Raw genomic sequence first — 19,466 nt, 5'->3', positions numbered from 1 at the left:
TCAAAGTTCTCAACTAATCGCTTTTGTTCTATAAAGCTATCAAATACGACTTTCAAATTATGTACAGTTTTTGAGTTTTTGATTAATTTCATGATATTTATTTAAAAGTTTTTCTATCTACCTTTGATTTTTCAGTTTTGTGTGTTTTCTGGTAGTACATTTGATTGAAAATTCTTGTTACTTTTATATGAATTATTTTTCAACCAATAAAATAATTTTGTTCAAAATAAAGTATTCCTAGCTGTACTAAGAACAGTATGATTACAATTCTACAATAATATAAATACTTTATACCTGCCGAAGTTACGAATAATCTAGGAATAATAACATACTGTTTTATATAGGTTGTACCAGGAGTCACTCTAACGGTTGCAAACAAAATTTACACATCCAAAAACCTTGTCATTAAAAAAACATTTAAGGAAATAATCAGCTTCTTTTTTCAATCAGAAATTGAGAATGTAGATTTCGGAAAATGTAATGAAACTTCTGAAGTAATCAACGATTGGTGCTCTGCAAAAACTAATGGAAAAATCTCAGAAATAATAAGATCAGGTTTGTGAGTTTAAAACATGTTTTCTAAATGTTTTAGCCTGATATTTTTTTTAATCTGACTTTTAAAACTCCTTAGATGAACTCAATCACAATTCAAAAACAAGACCATTAGATGTTATGTATTTCCAAGAGGATTTGAAGTACAAACTTGATCCAAAACTAATGAATCACAAGTTATTTTATGTTAACAAAACAGTTACGGTTCAAGTTCCAATGATCCGTACAAGAAATACATTTATGCTCAGTCGACTACACGAAGTTGATGTTACAGTAATATCAGTTCCATGCAAGGTAAAAATACTTATTACTTTCAATATTTAATTTTCTGAACTGAAAAATAGGAGAAATAAAAATTTTTTCATTTTAGAATAAAGACTTGCAAATGGTAGTCATAATGCCTAACGAGATCAATGACCTGGCAAAGAGTAATATAAACAATTTCCAACACCACTTTGAGAATTATTTTTGTTTCAATCGTAAAATTGACCTTTTTTTGCCTAAGTTCAGAGTCAAGTCAAAGCACTTTTTGAAGTATCACTCGATAAAGGTAACGATATTTGATGTCATTAAGTAATAATATTCAATTTAACCGAGGTATACCCACAATACTTATGTTATTACATCACAGTTAGGAATGAGTGATCTGTTTGCGATGAATGCCAATTTTAAGAATATGTGTGATGAAAATCTTTGCATTTCCAACTTTATAGAAATCCATGAAAAATACACCGAAGCAGCAACAGTTCCTGGTAAAATAACTATTATTATAATCAATTTATTTCCCAGCGATCTCAAAAATGCATTATTTTTAAAAATTCATCAGTTTCTTTGTCTAAAATTCTCCCGATAAGTACTCATTTATTATTCATCACTTTTAAATTTTACACGCTTTGCAAAAGTGGGGCCAAAGTTTACCAAAAACTTTTATTAAGTACACTTCGGATTTCTCAGTGTCAAAGGTTGGAAAGTATTTAAAGAAAGCTTTCTGAAATTTGTGTAATTTCTATATCATTCGTAAGTAAAATTCTTATTTCACGATATTGACATTGGAGCATACTTAAATTAAAGTTAAGCAAAAATGAACTTTCTCTTCCAAAAATAAATTTTAGTTAATCTAGATTAAATCATAAAAAACACTCGTGTCTATCACCACTTGGATGGGAACTCATACATTCCACGTGTTACATAAATAATTATTTATTAACAATGACTAACTGCTATTTGCTTATGCAATTATAAAAACTTGTTTTTACATTATTAAAAATCTCCAAAATTTTTAGAATATTATCATTTTTTAGATATTGGTTGGCTCAACGGTTAATAAAAATAAGATTTTTGTTTGTTTCAGAAATTATGTACCTCGACTTAGATTTAAACGCAGCACCTGAATTTATCGTTGACAGACCATTCCTTTTTAAAATAATGTTTAAAAATATAATACTTTTTTCGGGTCATATTTTAAATCCTCTCGATAATATTTCTGAGGTGTAACAAGAACGCAACCGTAACGGAAAACAATATTATCATTTGCTATATAGCATACTAAAAAAATGTTTATTATAATATCAAGAGATTTTTATGGTACTGGTTGGATACTCTAATTTAGAATAAATGTTGTCTAAATACAAGATAAAAAAGGTTTTTTTGTGGCACTTACACAAAATGAGTTTAAAAAATACCCATAAAAATAAACATTGACTAAAGAGTTATTTTTTTAAGTTCTTAATTTTTTCCCCAAAGAATGATTTCAATGAATCAATAATGTAGAATCATCTGTATTAGATACTGAAAAATTATAATAAATAAAGTAAACAATAAAACCAACACTTAATTATTTCAAGAAAAATCCCTACACGATCAACATCATTGAAGATAATACTGAATCCTTAGAGTAACGAATTACATACACACAAGATATGACAGACGTACATCTAAAATATCAATATTTATTGTAAACAACACATTTTGATCTTTTGCATTATAAAATGTGTTCCTAAAACACGTTTTCAGAAAAATTTTATTTTCTTCTTACCGAAACAAACTCTTCTTTGTAGAGACGTAAGTAAAATTTAAGTCAGTGTAGACCTCTTTATCATGTCTAACCATTAAGGTAAGTATTTAGATTACTTTGTATCTGATTAATATTCAATTAATTTAACACGAGTAACTCTTATATGAGTTAAAGATACATCGGATGATTAAGAAGGTGATCTTAAGTGTAATTAATACTATAGCAAAGTTTAATTAATTAATTATTTAATTGTAACTTTTTTTACTGTTTGAAAAAACCTTAATCGTATCAGGATTCCCTCTTCGGAGTGCAATACCAATATTCATAGCATAGAAAGTGGCTTGTACATACTTTAATAACAGTAAGACTTTTAGTAGAATTAATCTCATCCAAATTTGCATTAAATTCATCTAGTTAACTCAACAGATTGTATCAGAAAAAAATATCAATCGTATCCTGGTGTACTTAAGTAATACACTAAACAAAGATCTTTTATCAGATGTACAAGTTATTTCAGGTAATGATTGCATTTGGAAATTTGCTAGATAATAATATTGCATAGAGCCATTGTAACTCAGTGACAAATTTGCAGTGCTTGTAAGATGTAGAGTGACAAACATTATGTGTCGGAAGAAACTTTTGTAGAAAAAACATTACAGCCATCGGAGGCAAGTGAAACATCAAAACAATGTTACGGATGTTCATTCGCTCCACAAAAAAAAGAGGGACAAGACGCGCACCAATGCAATCACATAGTGGATATCTGTTTGGCATCGTTAAAACTTTGCTGATCAAGGAACGAAAAAGCCAACCGACACAAATATGTGCAAGAAGATATTATAAGCACAAGTACAAAATAATGAGCGCGTGTGTACGTGTAGGCTTATGTCTTTTTTTTTTTTTTGCTGCCAGAGTCAAGTTATTATCTCGTTCCATTCGGTATCCGTTTTCAACGTATGTACTCACGTGCATGCACGCATCGTAAGGTGTATTACGTATATATAGGCATGCATGCACGAGTGAGAAACGAAAAAGAAAAAAAAAAAATCCCCAAGCTCACTGCGGAGAGTATCCTCCACGCCTACCCATAACGATATTTTAATTAAAGCCACGCTCGCAGAAGCAAGCAATAGTGCTACAAGGGGCCCGGGTGGGTACTGCTGCTCCCGCTGCTGGGCAGTGGTGATCTGCTCAAGAAATTCAATCTCGCGATAATAAATGATCCTCGGGTCCAACACCTTCTTCTCTCCCCCCCCCCTCTATCTCTTTCTGGCTGACGAGAGCGAGAGGGAGACGGTTTTAAAAGCAGCTTCACACCTCGCGAGGGGAACACGTGTTTCTCGCGTAGCGCTATAAAGATCGCAGCGTGCCCCCACCGAAGGATGAGCTGCCGATGACGCGAGATCTTCTCCTTGCACACTAGCCAATTATTATTGTAGAGCAGTGTCTAGGCTTGTATATCTTTTCGGAGTAGCTTGTTGGCATCGTTTTTTTTTTTTTTTTTCGCGTCCCTTGCTCGGACTTTACTTTTTCTTCTTTTCTTTCTCTTCTTCCCTCACTCTCGTTTTTTTTTTTTTTTTTTTTTTTTTTTTTTTTTTTTTTTTTTCGTTCAGAGGAGAGCAGCCGTCCTTTGATCGTTATGAGCCGGCTACTCCCCTTTGATGAGTATACTGATTTTCCGGCCACGATTTACCTTCGGCTTTCGTGCTCGCTATATAACTGCCTGCCTGCGTGCTTTTTTTTCTTTTATTTAGCTTTTGTGCAGCTCGACAATTATATACGTGTTTTATATTAAACTGAACTTTTTTTTTTTTCTTCAGAGTAAGAGAATTATATTTGCTGAATTGTTAAGGCGTACACGAGTATTACGTTTTTCATCGAAGCTTGTTGTCTACCGTGGGACTGGCGTGCTGTTGGTCCACTTTTATTTTCATCATAATTACATTGTCTTTAAAAGATCCTCAAGGTTTTAAGCATCACTTTCAACTAGAGCTTGTCTTTTGGGGAGTACAATTATTATTTAGGACTGATTGTTTCACGGTATCCTCAGCGACTCAATGTGATTTATAAGACATTCCTTCCAAAATCGAAACCACGAGAAGTTCCAAGGCAGCTGAATAATAACGCTCCAACAATATTTTCGCAGTAGCAGAAATATCAAGCAGCAAAGATGAAATTCAATTTTTCAGCTGACTAAGCTGCTCTGAGTATCCTTATTCTTCTTTCAGTCCTCGCATACCTTCATTCTCTGACAACTCAATTCGTCGTCACTTCATCTTCTTCTCCTTTATTCTCTCTCTTTTAAATTTTCGGGCCTAGCAGAGAAAGGCGGGTGTGTTGAGGATGCGAGGTACCCCGTGTCCCAAGCAGCCACGGAAAATTGAATTAGTGACGAGGTCGCAGTAGACTCGTTGGAGCCGCTTGCATCGTAATTGCTTTTTTCGCTCGTTATTGATGCACTGGAAGGAAGGGAGGGATAAAGGGGTGCTTTTAGGATGGCACGTGAGTCATCGATATAAGAACTCTTTTACCTTGTGGACGAGACGAGAGCCACCGCTTGCCTGCCTGTATTCGTTTTTAAAACGCGAAATTACCTCTCGGGAAGAAAAGATTTCCATCATCAGGTGTGAAAAGGGCTCGAAGCTCAAAGGTACCTAACTTTCGTCTTTTTTTTTTTCAATTTTATTTTTCCACCCGGACCATTAACTTTTTTCGGGTATGTTTACCGGGTTAGTGATCCCCCCGTACGTATTCATGCGTGAATACGAGTGATTCTGGTCTTGAGAATGATTTGGATTTTCTCAGACACTCATCCACAGATTCAGAAAATTAGTTGACTTCTCTTTTGAAAAAGTTTGTACTCTGCAAGAGGAAAAGAGTATTTATTGCTACAGTTGAAATTGGAAATGAAAAATGATTCATTACGCGCGAAAACCACAAGTATATTTATTCGGTGTCACTCGAATTAATAAAGCTAATAGTGCTATAGAAACAATGGAATTTATAATTTGTAAATCACCAGAAATAAATAAGAGATTGGCGTCTTCAGGAATGAAGATTTTTGCTGAGATTTTTACTAGTAAGTGTTATTATTGTATGATAAAATTTTTGACTTATGTAATCGAGGTAATGAGACACATTTATTGTGGTAGTAAATCAATGTTCTGAAGTATATAGACCATTGTCAATCTAGTATTTCGTGACTAGCAATAATGAAAAATGGGGCATCTTAAACTTTCAAACAACAGTTTATCCGTAATAATCAAAATCCAATTCGTTGACGCCTCAATTTATAGCTCTGAAAGGGCCTGAGTGTAAGCTGCGTGTGTGTAAAAAAGAGCTAATCTGCTACCCAATCGTCCATTACCAATGAAACTCGGGCTAATTGTCTAGCAGCGGTAGAGCCGATGACTGACTGAAATCGACGTGAAGGAGAGAGGTCCGAGACCGCTTGGTGCCAGCCAATTACTCCAGCTGAGAATGAGAAGGGGCAAAGCACCGGCAACAAACAACGCAGTCATGACTTGGCACTTATTCTCTATTTATAAATACAGGATTTTTTTTTTTAGGTATATAGTGATCAAGGAAAACTAGCATAAACTCCTTTTTAATGCAGAGAAAGTAATACTCTAGTCTTTGAATTTAAAGTCTACGTTGTTAAAAGTGAATGTTAATGGTTTTTAAATTTTCTAATAACTTTATATGCACTATTTGAATCAGTTACAACTTCTTTAATCATATGAATAATACGAGCCTTTGCCAGAGTTTCTAAATCTTAATTCTGCCTTTAATAATATCTCCTTAATACATTGTGATATTAAGGGTGGCTAGACCATCACCAAAGGTAAAATTTTCTATAGCTGCGCTATAATAATCCGCGTTTCTCTAATTATTTCATATTATATTAATTAGTTTTAAAGATGCCAGTCAATCCAACGAGCCTATACCGACAGAGGTGAGCAAGAGATGGTGGACCATTAAAAAAAAGACAGAAACTGGTTTGGTCAGATTATACACAATGAGACAAATTTCAATTCTTTCTTGGCCTCGACTGAAACTCGAATACCACGTTGAGATAAGTGATAACAAAGAGCTAGATCATTCTACCAGTCTGCATGCGAAAATCCCAGTAATTTTTTCTTAAAAGTTTATCAAGTAGACGATGGCTTCTAACAATGATTCAACATTTCAGCATTCATTGAATGAACCGTACATAAGAAAACCAAGTAAAATTTGTTCGGCTAGACAAGAAAGTCTTTACTTGAAAAATATATATTTAAATAAAACTCCATACATGTGAGAATGACTAACGATTTACAAGTAAGACGATGCAGCAAAGAAAAGAGGATAAACTGAGTATAAGGAAGATGCGTTTATTATTTTCTCGAAGGGGTTGATTAATAAAAAAGAGGCAATGTAAGAAGGGGGGAAGGTAGGCGTGGAGATGGAGGCCTGCGTATATGCACATATGCACGCACATTGTATGGATATTGGCTGATGGCTCTATTACGGAATTAATAACTATAAATCTCCACCAGAGAGAGAGAGCGAGATGCGGTAGCGCGTGGCGCGAGGGCCATCTTTCACGGACCCGTTAATTATAACATGCGTTTACCGCTGCCGGTTATCATACGTGTATGGTCATACTGGTTGTGTGAGAGTCGAGTCGATCGCTCTCGCTCGTCGGACGAGCCGAAATATGCGCACGTCTCTCTGTCGAAAAACTTTTATTCTCGAACGAAAAATAATTAACGCAGAACCCAGAATGAGTAACAGAAAAATCAGAAATTTACTCCAAATAAAAACACTCAGAGAAATAGTGTGTACCCAATCCAGACACTTTTTTCAAAATCAATTTAAAAAGGCAGATGCCCTCGCAGATTTTAGCTTTTATAATAAAGAAAATGCACCTTTTACAATCAAGCACAAACTACCCTATCATATTTTGCATGGTGACCAGGAACAGCAATACGTTAGTCAGTAAGACATCTTGTTACCTAGTTTTTAAGATCCACCTAGTATTAAGTTCTAGAAAGTAAGGCCAAACAAAATCAATGTGTTTTTTACCCAATTTTTCACAAAACCTATATCCATAATAATAATACTGGACCAATACATAATTTATAAAAGACTAAAACCAATTATTAATTTAGAGTAAAAGCGTGAATAGCTGAACCTAAAACTATCACAATAATATATTACAGCATACTAGACTATACTAGTCGAACAATGTATATTCACTGTAAAATGTAAAGAACTAAGTAAAGAGAATTTTAAAAACAAAAACAAAAATACAATGTAGTTGGGTCTTGATAAAGATTTTGACGCTCAAGCGCATTTAATCTTAATCGACCAATTCGGGACCACTACTGGTTCCGGATTTCACCCTATGATGTCTGGACCTAGAGGGGCCTACATCTGGGCCAGCTCATAAGGTGAAATCGCAAATTAAATCAAAATTAATCCCCCCAATTTTTTCACCCCTATTCAACAGGCTTGCTAAAACACAGCCGATTTTCAATGAATAGGTGTAAAAAACCGAAAATATTGTAACTCGAGTACAGTAACTTAGTTTTACTGGCATACACTTTCTTGGTCACTTACAAGCTGTAATCACAACATATCCAAAGTTTCAATCGAATAACTCGTTGCAGTTGTGAACATCAATTCATCAAACAAATAAAAATATTTCAATATGGGTGAGAAACAGAAAAGATAAGTAGTTCCACAGCTCGTTTGCTCGAAAGTAACTCACCGTAACCACACCACAAACCACTTAAGGAAGCCAATAGCCGTAGTTCTATTTCGACACTCCATGCACATAATGCGTGGACAGCCTTTCCCGATTCGTGCAAAGTAAGGCAACGAGGTACCTTTAAATGTAACAACAAAAGGAGCATCGGTGGCAAAAGGAAGAGAGCCAGCGAAAAGCCTCCGCCAACTGCGCTACTGCCGCCCATGTCGATAGAGAATGGCCATTAGAGGCGGGGTAGGTGGTAGCTTTTGCCTCTAGGAAGAGAAAGAGAGACTACTGACTCGCGTGTCCCGAGGACGTTAGCCCAGCTCTTCCTTTTCCCTGTTGGCGTGGAGTTGGGATTTCGAACCACGTATAGTGGATAATTCCATCGACACGCGGTCTGAACTCTCTCTCTCTCTCTCTTTGGCCATGCACCCACTCTGTAATTGGCCTCTCATTAGCCTCAGTGATACTCACTAATATGCTGCGCTCCACCCCCTGCCCTTTCTCCCTCTCTATCTCTTTCTTTCTGTGATCAAAGTATTTATGTTACACGTACACGTGAACGCGTTTGCTTGCACATGCATGCGTTCCGATTATTATTGGCCGGTTATTATCTGCCACGGGACCATTCGATTTAATGGCCGATTGTTTTTGAACGCCAATATCGGCCAAAGCTCCGTCGCTATTAATAGAAATTTATATTACAAAGTGTAGGCAGTAGTCGTAGCAGCAGCTACAAACGATTAAACGCCAAAACTGAAGCGCATACGTGCAGTTAGTCCTCGCCTGCAAGCGTGAATAAGTGACAGTCCATCGGAATCGCTGCAGGCCTCGGATTGTGGGTTGAAAAAACCACTGCAAGTAGCTGAGGATCTATTATTTCATTAGATGAAAATCGGAAAGCGACGATGGAAATTTCCTGATTTAGAGTTCAATTAGTGATGTATTAAATCAAAAGGTAAAACTACGTTTGTGGCGATAGGCAGAGTTTTTCTATATTCAATTGCGGGGTTATTATGATCCACACAATCGTAAAGGAGCTATTGTTAAAAGCAATCGATTCCGCTTACAATTTTCATCGATGGAGAATCTGGGGTGAATATACCTACCATATACTATCGAGACAGGTATTAATTTCCAATAAATAAACAGGCTCAGACCTGTACCATCCCGAGATCACAGTGGTTACGAAAACCGATACAGCTGCTGTTCCCTAGATTTTAAAGATATTCTATACAGTGACACAGTAATTGTATCTCTACCAGCGGTAGTTGGATCATAGTTGTAAATAAGAGCTGAAAGACGCTGTAAAAGCTAACAACTCCATCGTCCGACAGATTTATATGCTCTTTTTTCCACTATTGTTTACAAAATTCTTGCAGGAATAAAACGTGTGCTTTTATCCTCTTCCTTCTTTTCTCTTTACAGCCGATCGGTAGCTATATGACGCTGCACGTTCATAGACCTTTTAGGACTGGTGTCCGGGTAGTGTTTGGCTACTCTAAAAATACACGTAATTGGTCGAATTTCGGAAGACCGGTTTCTTCTTCTTCTCTTAGCTTCTTGGGAAAACGAGTTTCAAAATTTTACAATATGTGTCTCGTTTGGCTCTGCAAACAAGGAATCTAATAATTGATTTACAAATCGTTTTCCCAGCTCGTTTAGCAAGATGTTACGTGCTCTCTAATTAAATGCATGGTAACAACCTCAAAAACAATGTAACCACAGCTGGGTAAACACACTGGCCAAATATTAAATAAAATTCAATCACGAATGACGAAAAAAAAAAAAAAACACCTCCATAATCAAGGACCTCCTTTGCCTCTCAGCATCTTCCCACGCGATAGATCAACCCGACCCGGCTCATCCTTAATAACCGGACTGCTCCGAGTATCCATACATAATTTGCTTTTCAAAGATCGATCAGGAGCCCTCGAAGGAGGAACCGAGGAAGCATATCGGCTTCGAGGCCTCCTCGTTTGACAGCTGCCGTAGCATATAGCTGATGTGTGCATATACCTCGGGCGCAAACCCTTCCCATATCGAAATCATTGCCGGGAGCTCTTAATTGAAAAATACGAGAGCACCAAGTTTTTTTAGGAGGGTAAGAATGGTATCCATGAGATGGTGGAATCGAGCTCCCCACGAGTCACAGAAACATCCGCTGCACAGATATTAGCCGGGGCACCTTGTTATTAGGCCCGTGGCCTATTTTTCGAAAAATTGGTTTTTAATGCGACGGCCCTCTCTCCCTTCTTGTTCCTCTTTCTTGCGTGCTCTTTTGTATACCTATGCCTTCCAGCTTTGTGTGTATTCTGGTATCCTCCACCTCCTCTTCGTCGTCGTCGTCGTCGTCGTCGTCTTTGGAGCCGATCGGTAATAACTATATTAACCCACGGAGCCGAGTGCATTGTGCGCACGCGAGTCGGCGACTCCCCCGTACCGTTTTGTGGGGCCGCTGCATAGTTATTTCGTTCTTGGCTTTTTCTCCTCCCGAGGGTCGGATGGGAGCTCGGATAATGGACGAGTGCGAGCATTCTTTCAATAAATTGTGGAAGAGACTGCGCTCGTAATTATCGATTTTTTTCACGAAAAAGCGAGAAGGAGGCTATCGCTTGGGAGAATAGTGGAAATCACAGCGTGGAATGCAATTCAATATACGTATATCTGAGCCACACGGTGGAAATAATAACACACGCGTGCGAAGGGTAATCACTGGAATAAAGATCGATCCGAGCGTACCGATGTGATCGGCGGACACCGGTAATTTCGGACCACTTCCGAGATTTATTTCGATCGATTTTCTCAACCATTACATCGATCTGCGATGATGAAGTTGTCAGTGTGTCAACGAGATACGATCGCGACTACCAGGCATCCTAATACAGCAATAATCTCGTTAATGGGACCCTATTGCGCAAATCAAATGGCAAAACGCCAATGCCATTAATCACATTCCCAATGAAATGTGTCGCTAGACAGGCAGTATTTCCAATCGTTCCTTTTTAAACTTCCTCGAAATCATCGATTGCTTTCAATTTTTTTTTTAAACCTCCCAGCGATTTCAATAATAATAACAATCGTCGGTTTCTTTTACCAAACGTAAAACTCAGTATCAGACACGTACAGCAGTTTGAGCCGCCATAGGTGCACGTATAAATCACAATCATACCGCACGTCTTTTCTGATGACCCATCCAATACTCCTTCCTCGAAGTAAATAGAGGAAGGGAAGGTATACCCACATATTTTCATGTTCAAGGAATCATATAAGGAGCAACGGCCCACGGGATATACATACTTGCCTATCATTCCGCCGGTATTGCATACTGCCCGTGAAGGTTTGCACGCGCGTGCACATACGCGGGCATAACCTCGCGCACACAAATCGGTTGTTCCAGGAGGGGGGATCGGCGATTTATTATGAGAATTACGAGCGCGGCCGTAGATCCTAAATGTATAAGAGCCAGCCAGTACGGCCGCGGCGTTGGCGCGAGTAACTCGCGGCTCTCTCTTTTTGCCGCGGCAACAGTACACGAGGAGGAGGAGGAGGTAAGCAAGAGGGAGAGGAGAAAGAGGGAAGGCTGGGAGGAGGAGGAGGAAACAACTTAGAGGAGAGCATTACTGTGGGCAGTGCTCGAGGAGGTGCCAGTAAGAGGCGGTACTGCCTCGTAAAACTTAGATTTACTTCTCTTGCGCTCTGGCTGGCCGAGCTGACTGGCTGGCTTGCCGCCATCAAACGTCACTGTTTTATGCAGCAGCTCCGAATCCGTATGCGCGCCCAATATATATATATATATATGTACACACACGCGTATACAATCGGAAAACGTGTAAACATAACTTTGCTCGCTTTCTTAGTTGCGATCGTTGCACTGCATACAAGAGAAAGAGAAGCACACGAAAAGAGACGAGGATGAATATTCCGCGTGTGTTATGTACGTTGAATGTGCGAGATAAAAAGAGGAGGAGGAGGAGGAGATGCTTATCGGGAATATTGCACCAGCGAAGGTGCGAGAAACGCGCGTGCCGGAGAATCGTAGAAACGATAATACCTGCACCGAGCGAGAGAGGCTTAATTATTAGGTCCTCCTCCCTTTTTTTTTTTTTTTCTTTCCTTCGTATGTATACTATACATGTGCTCTGGCATATAATATACGCCTGCCTTTGGGTCGATATGTGCGTCACTATGCTCCTCTTCTTCTTGCCGAACCTCTCTGGGACTCGCTCGTCTGTACTGATTGCTTTTGGCTTAAGTACGTGTTTGATGACGTTTATCTGGCGAAGCCGATCCGGACCAGAGCCGCTCCGGGAGTAATGCCTCGAATTTTATTCAATAAGTTTACGAGATGTGTCGGCTTTGCCCTGTCGCGCTTTAGCGTTTTTTCTGTCCTCTTGTTTTTTTTTTTTTTTTTTTTTTTTTCATCCCCGTTTTGACTGCTGCTGACGACTCGCGGGCAAGGGAGATCGAGTTTATTGCGAATGTGCTTTAATCTCCTGTCCGTATGGTCAAAGCCGTCCAAGGAGCTAACATCGTTGGAAGTGATTTTTTTTCTTTTTTGTACCAGCTCTGGACAATTTGGATTTTTGAAGTCGCTGTTAACGACAGTCTTACCGATCGGGATTCGATCGGCATAGTTCAATCAACTGTTAACCGGAATGACAAAAATGGTCCCAATAAATAAAACCATCCAGCCCCTAAAAGCTCGCTCTTGAACGACTGCAGGGACGCGTTGCGGTGGAATCAAGATACGGACGAATAAATAAGTAAAGAAAAAAGGCGATTCTACTCGTTAAAGTTACCTCCCAGATCGAATATTAGTTGCAACAAGCCCGAGAACTCGGTCGTCTTATCATCATCCATAAAGGCCGCACGAGCGCGTCCATGCACCACCACAGGGAGGGCCCCCTTCCGACCGAACAATAAATAATATCTCCGGGCCCATAACCATAAACATTCAATCGAAAAATTTCTCGGGCACGTTGCGCGTGTGCAGGGCAAAAATTTCACCTCTCCTCGGACATAAAAACAGTCGAAAAACACGCGCATATTAATTTTAAGTGGCCGTTTTTGCCCTCCGCCCTATCCCCCCCCTCCCCTTCGATGTACCTACACGCGCGTGCACAGATTCGATCTTTGGACTTTCGCTTGGGTAATCCCGCTTTCGAAATCTCGGGCTCGCGAGACGCTTCACGTACGTGTATGGGCATTATGCAAAATCAAGTGCGCCAAAAATGTGAAAAATGAAACGGTGGAAGTAAAGGATATCGGTGCAAGAGGAGAGATAAAGCAAACATGGAGCGAGGAGGATAGAAAGGGAGCGACGATGCTGTAAATATATTGCCGGCAGCCATAATAATTTGGCTCTATCTTTGTCCTTTGAAAAAAAAAAAAAAAAAAAAAAAAACAAAGAAACACAACTCCCAGGCACTTTACGCGTACTCACACATGCTCTCGGCACGTACGTACATCGTAGACGATCGTGTACTTGCGCTGCAAGAGAGGCTAGCCCGTTCTCCCCCACTTGCTCTTCTATCGGCAATCTTGGCGCATAAGCGGAATAAAATTTGGTAATAAAATTTGTTCCCGCCGGTTAAGAGAGCCCCAGCCTCCCCTTTCCTCCGGGGCTGCGCTGCCAAAAGCAGCTATTAATTTTTTTATCTGCCATCTTCGCCCCTCCTTCCCTTCTCCCGCCGCCCCTGACTCTCTCGCGCTCCTTTTCGCATCGTGAAGATGATGCGCGAGCCAAGAGCAAAAGAAGGAAGGAACAAAAAAAAAAATAAGAGGAAAGTTTTCAATATCCGAGGAGCCCGTAAAAAGGCGCTCGTCTGTTAGCGCAGCTCGTACGTACACGTGTCGCGTCGCCTTTTCTCATTACGTATGTGCATAAATGGCCAAAGACGGATAGTAGCTTCTCTGGACTCGCTCGTTCCTTTGCAAATACGTGTAGGCCTGTATATGTATTTACCGAGTCGTTTGTAGATGAGAAGAAACAAGAAAGGGAGTCGATCGTTTCCTGGAAAAATACCCTCACTTTGCGCGCGAGATTAATGTTTGCAAAGGGGCTTGTCGTAATACACCCCAGGCTGGTCCCTCTTAATGTCCACTTTATGTCGCCAGCCAATATTGTTGCGCTAGGACTTGTTTTGAATGTTACAGGAGGAAGGGCCATTTTATGCGGTATATCAATTATTGATTTACAATGGGCTAATAGTAGTAGACGATTACTTACGCTTGTTAGTTGACGAATCCACTTATTTTAATAATTGACCAACAACTTGGAGGATTGTTTGTTCATATTGATTGAACGATATTATAATAAAAAGAACAAAAGAACAATGTTATGTTAATGATTGAATAATTTAACTGTTCGGCGATTGTGATTGGAAATAATTAATTTTTTTTTTTAAATCTAATCTTGAATCATGTGCAATGATAATGCAGCTTGTAATAAAAAATTACAAGAAATTATAAAAAAAGGTTATTGGTAACAGGGAATAGTGATGAGCAGTGATAATACATGATAAAAAATAACAAAAAATAGTGAGCCAGCTTGTGAAAAAAATATGTACCATAGAAAGGGTTGTTGAGCTGTGTTGAGCAGTTGTGAGTAAATGTGAGTGACAGTGAGGAATCATAAAAAATGATAAAATCATTAGCAATGACAATTTATGATGAGAAATATTCAGCTATTGTTAGAAGATTTGTAAAGACATAAAGAAGTTTATAAGAATTGTAACAGACCACGCTCTGCTTCAATTATTTGACAAACTATGTTAAAGTATTTTTAGTAAAATTATCAAAAAATAAACAAAAAAGGGATTGGCACGTGCAGCATACGATAACAAAACGATCATAGGCTATGATGAGTAAATTGGTAGTAAACAGAGATGTGATAAGCACTGTGAGTGTCAATAATAACTGGATTTTTGTATAACAAATTCAGTATTTCTCCGGTAAAACTTATGTACAAGTGAGAAGCTACGGTCAGAGTGTAAGTATATACAGGACTTTTATTGAGTTTCTTTCTTTTCTGGCAAATTATTTAGGAAAAATTTTCAGCAGTATTTTGAAGTATTACGAAAGCTTACAGTTTTTTTGCCATTTGATTTTCCATGCCCAAATATAGTGTGAACTAAACCTCCGTGTCAAATTCTAATACGATGACGTAAAACACCACTCATTTGAAAATCCCCAAAAACATAGGTCAAACACGTAGTTGGTATTATCTTTTATCCAAAGTTGTAGGCTACGAAATAAGTTTCTCAAAGCCTCTTACCAGTAAATAAAATAAAATGAGTATAGCGCAGACGTCACGTGCGATTTATCAATATCCCCGATAATCTTCTTAAAGTTTCATCACACCACGTTGGCTCACCAACGCCCATCACGAATTAAACATATAGCGAAATTAAAATCACGACGCTCGCAAATTAAATACGACGTCTGGTTGTCCCTGTTCTTAGTGTCACTTCAAGTAGCCTTTTCCCACGAGCGCAAAATCCGAATCCAAAGAACAAAATCATCGGGACATCTCGCATCGTGACGCCTTTTTTTTTCAACACCCGTTGATGCGTTTTTCGAGAAAAGGCCAACGATTGAATTTCACCTCGTGATTTACAATGGTGAACAATGAGGCATACTCATTCGACCAAGAGTTGCCAAACGAGAAACTTGAGACTTGGATGAAGATGTGGTTAAACAGTATTTATATTAATAACACGCTCTCCCGCGCGCATACCTCTTTTCAAACTGGATCTCGTTTCACGTATACGGTGTGTGTGTACCACCGAGTCGTCGCTCGATCCTTTCCCTTCCTTCGGCGTCTCGCCTCATTAAACATCGGTTTTAAGGTGAACCGTCATTAATCATTTTGGATAAAGAGAAATGTGAAAAGTCGAAGAGCACCGCACCTCGAGTAAAATAATAATAATAAAGAAAGTGTCGTAATCGATGATAATCATTTTGAAATATACGATCAATGCCATTAATTTCACGCCCAAGGACAGACAGCTGTAGAGAAATGGTGGAAAGCATACATATATACTCCGTACTTCTTTGACATTTTAATTTACGAAATTACGATGCTCGTTTTTTAATTATTTACAAAATCCTCGGATATTTTAGCACTGTCTGCTCTGTAGATGAAGTACACCAGTGAATCTCACGGGATAACAAAAACTCAACGAGAAAGTAATTTCAATCTCATTTCCACCAAAGAGTTATATACCCAAAAATTCCGTGCCACCTTTCGTTCGGTTCACCCGAGAAACGTCAAATCTCGCGCCAACGAAGAAAACAAAAAGCGATAGGGAGCCCAATGAATAATACCCACGAAAGATTCGCGCACATTTTCTCAATTATTGATACATCCGCGAGTGACGCGCGAAACAACTCCCGCTCTCCCTTCCCCCGTTCGTGATAATTGCATCCCCTTATCGGAGCTCGGGCGTCTCGGCTCTCCCCGCGCGGACAAAGCGAGAACGACATGCACGTTCTCTTTAATAAGGGACCTTCTTCGCCGGATGATTTACGCCGCGAGCCTCCCGCACACCTATACACATGTACGGGGAGATCGGCTCGAAACCGAAAGCTCTTTCTCGGCGCGTATTGAATACGAGCCTCCGATGGAGATGACGACGGTGATATGGGAATAATAACAACGTATCGGTCCACGGGGGGAAGAATCGAGGGCGGGGGTCGAGCGAAAGCGAGAAAAGAATGGTGCATTAGCGGGTTAACGCGACGCGTGTGGGTGGAGCCGGGGCGAGAAATAAAGAGGGCAAAAGGAAGCTTTGGACGAGGAGGTGCACGACCGATCGATCGGCATCCCTCGATAAGCGCGCGCGCCTAGCGTCCCCTACTCCCGTGTGTGGGAAACAACACGGTGGTGTGAGCCGCGCGCACGTTATATATACATTATTGTTTAAATGCACAGCGAGATCGGACGCATCTCGAGCGTAAATAATTTTCATGCGAGTGGCCGACCTCACGACCCTCCTTGCAACGCGCTCGAGATCGATCTCTGTACGAGAGCGGGGGGGGGTCCCGCTAACTCGATCGGTTATTTGCACCTCAAGGCTCTCCAGAGGATGATACGCGTGAGTGGGGTACTTGAGAGCGTGAGTATGTATTTTTTTTAATATTTATATACTCAAGAGATAAGGGAAACACATCGTTACTCGTGTTGGCTGTGTGTGATTTTTGTGTTTTCTTTCTTATCGGAGTACCTCTCGTATACGTATAGCTGCTGATGGCTTGGTCGTAGAGGGACGATGAGCGCTTCGGATGGTAATTATTATTGCAAGGCAGCGAACGATTTTCTCGGGCTGTGCTCTATGGTAATGGATTTTCGAGGGAGATGCGTTTTGCCGGGGATCGATGGCTCGCGAAACGTTTTCACGGCTCTAATAGATTCCCTATCTTAATCGTTTTCTGGGGTCCAGGGCGAAAAACACAGCCTCGATCAAATTACACCTTAGCTTGATTTTTTAATTTTATTGTTGCTTTCGCGCGCATTATCGGGCCTGCCCATCGTTTTTCGATTCTACGTGCGAGCGCGTGAAAAATTGATTTCTTTTAATTACGCTCTCGGCCCGCTGCTTATCGGTAATTGATATAAAGCGCGGCTCCCACCGTGTGAGCTTGTTTTTCTTCGCTTATTCTTCGACACATTCATCTTTGCTCGTCGCAACGTTCCCTCAGAAAAGCAATAATTTTCCAACGCGAGTCCACGTCAACGATCGGCGCTGCCGATTCCTCGAACGCGCGCCAATCAATAACCCTTTTAATAGCTCTTTACGGAGTACAGATATCCCTCGCGATCGAACGCATCGGGATGCTCATCAGAAGCTATACGTATGTATATTTGCTCGTATAACTTTCTGCGAAATAAAAGAGAGAGAGAGAGGTGACGTTGCAAGTCTGGCTCATTACCCCGTGGCATTATCCGGCCGTTCGAGCGTCCCTTGATTTACAGCTCGACTTCGAGGTAAGCTTTTCCTTCGAGGCGCGCATTATGCACGTCACCTGCTCGCTGTCTGCGCGGGCTTCTCGTTCGCGCGAACCGATGAAACGACCGCCACCTGGCCCCCGCGTGTATTTAATGCACAACGTAAGGCTAAGCGCTTCCGACGTATCAATACGGTCCGGGGATTATCATTATTTTTTTTTTTTTACGCGTGTGTAGTTTGATACGCGGAGGTGAACGATCCCTATATACGTTTATTCAATTCAAAACATTAATTCCCGTGGTAATGGATATACTGGAGGCTGGACGAGGTCGTATTAGACTCCTCCCGATGCCACGTGGTATATATTTTCCCTCGTGGTATCTCAGAAGTGCCGACATACGTGGACCTGGTGTTTCGATGCGCCTGAATAATTGCGGCGCGATAAATCCGCGCGTTTGTTGTCGAGAGACGGGAGAAAGGGTCTGATTACGCGGAATCACATTGACGCAGTTGCCGCAGAGTTGCAAGTATATATTGTTCCCGAAGACAAAGCTTCTCGTCGGATTCAATACCGCCGTTCATCACGTCGGCGAAGTGTTCATTACCCGATACGAGTTCCCTCGGCTGTTCCATCTCGGCGTTGGGGGAAACGTAAAAGACAAGATTCAACAATCAATTTGCAAGTGGAAAACATAATGGACGTGCGATCCGTGTGTATACGCGAGAGTTTGAATTTTCATCAGCCCGCGCTTGGGCCTCGTCGTGAAAAATCGCCGTGTCGCGGCGAACACGAGCACTTGAGCGCCCGGCCCATTATGTCCCCAATAAATTTCGCGTGCATTCCTCCCTCCTCCCCCCCTCCTCATCGAGTCGCTCGTACATGAATAATATCGTCGTGCTCTCGCATACGCTGCAGAGAGAAAGAGGATAATGTTATACCCTGCACACGAAGACGGCGGTGATGATGGTGGTGATGATGACACTCGGCGATGCATCGTACACCGATTGGCTCGTCGTGCGGTGGGAGTAAGTACGTGTACGTGTGTACGTCGGTGCGAAATAATTGAGACTTCGGCCTGCCGTTGCACGGCTGAATAATAATTACGTTACCTGCAATACACACGCGTACACAAGTGTATATATATACATGTGGCGAGAATATACCTACGTGTTTACGTGTCGATGCACGCGTGCTGCACACAATGGG

The sequence above is a fragment of the Copidosoma floridanum genome, unplaced genomic scaffold (assembly GCF_036245765.1).
Source record: "Copidosoma floridanum isolate Cflo_tuat_1 unplaced genomic scaffold, Cflo_Japanese_pri ptg000029l, whole genome shotgun sequence".
NCBI lineage: Eukaryota > Metazoa > Arthropoda > Insecta > Hymenoptera > Encyrtidae > Copidosoma > Copidosoma floridanum.
Note: the sequence above shows the minus strand (reverse complement) of the source record.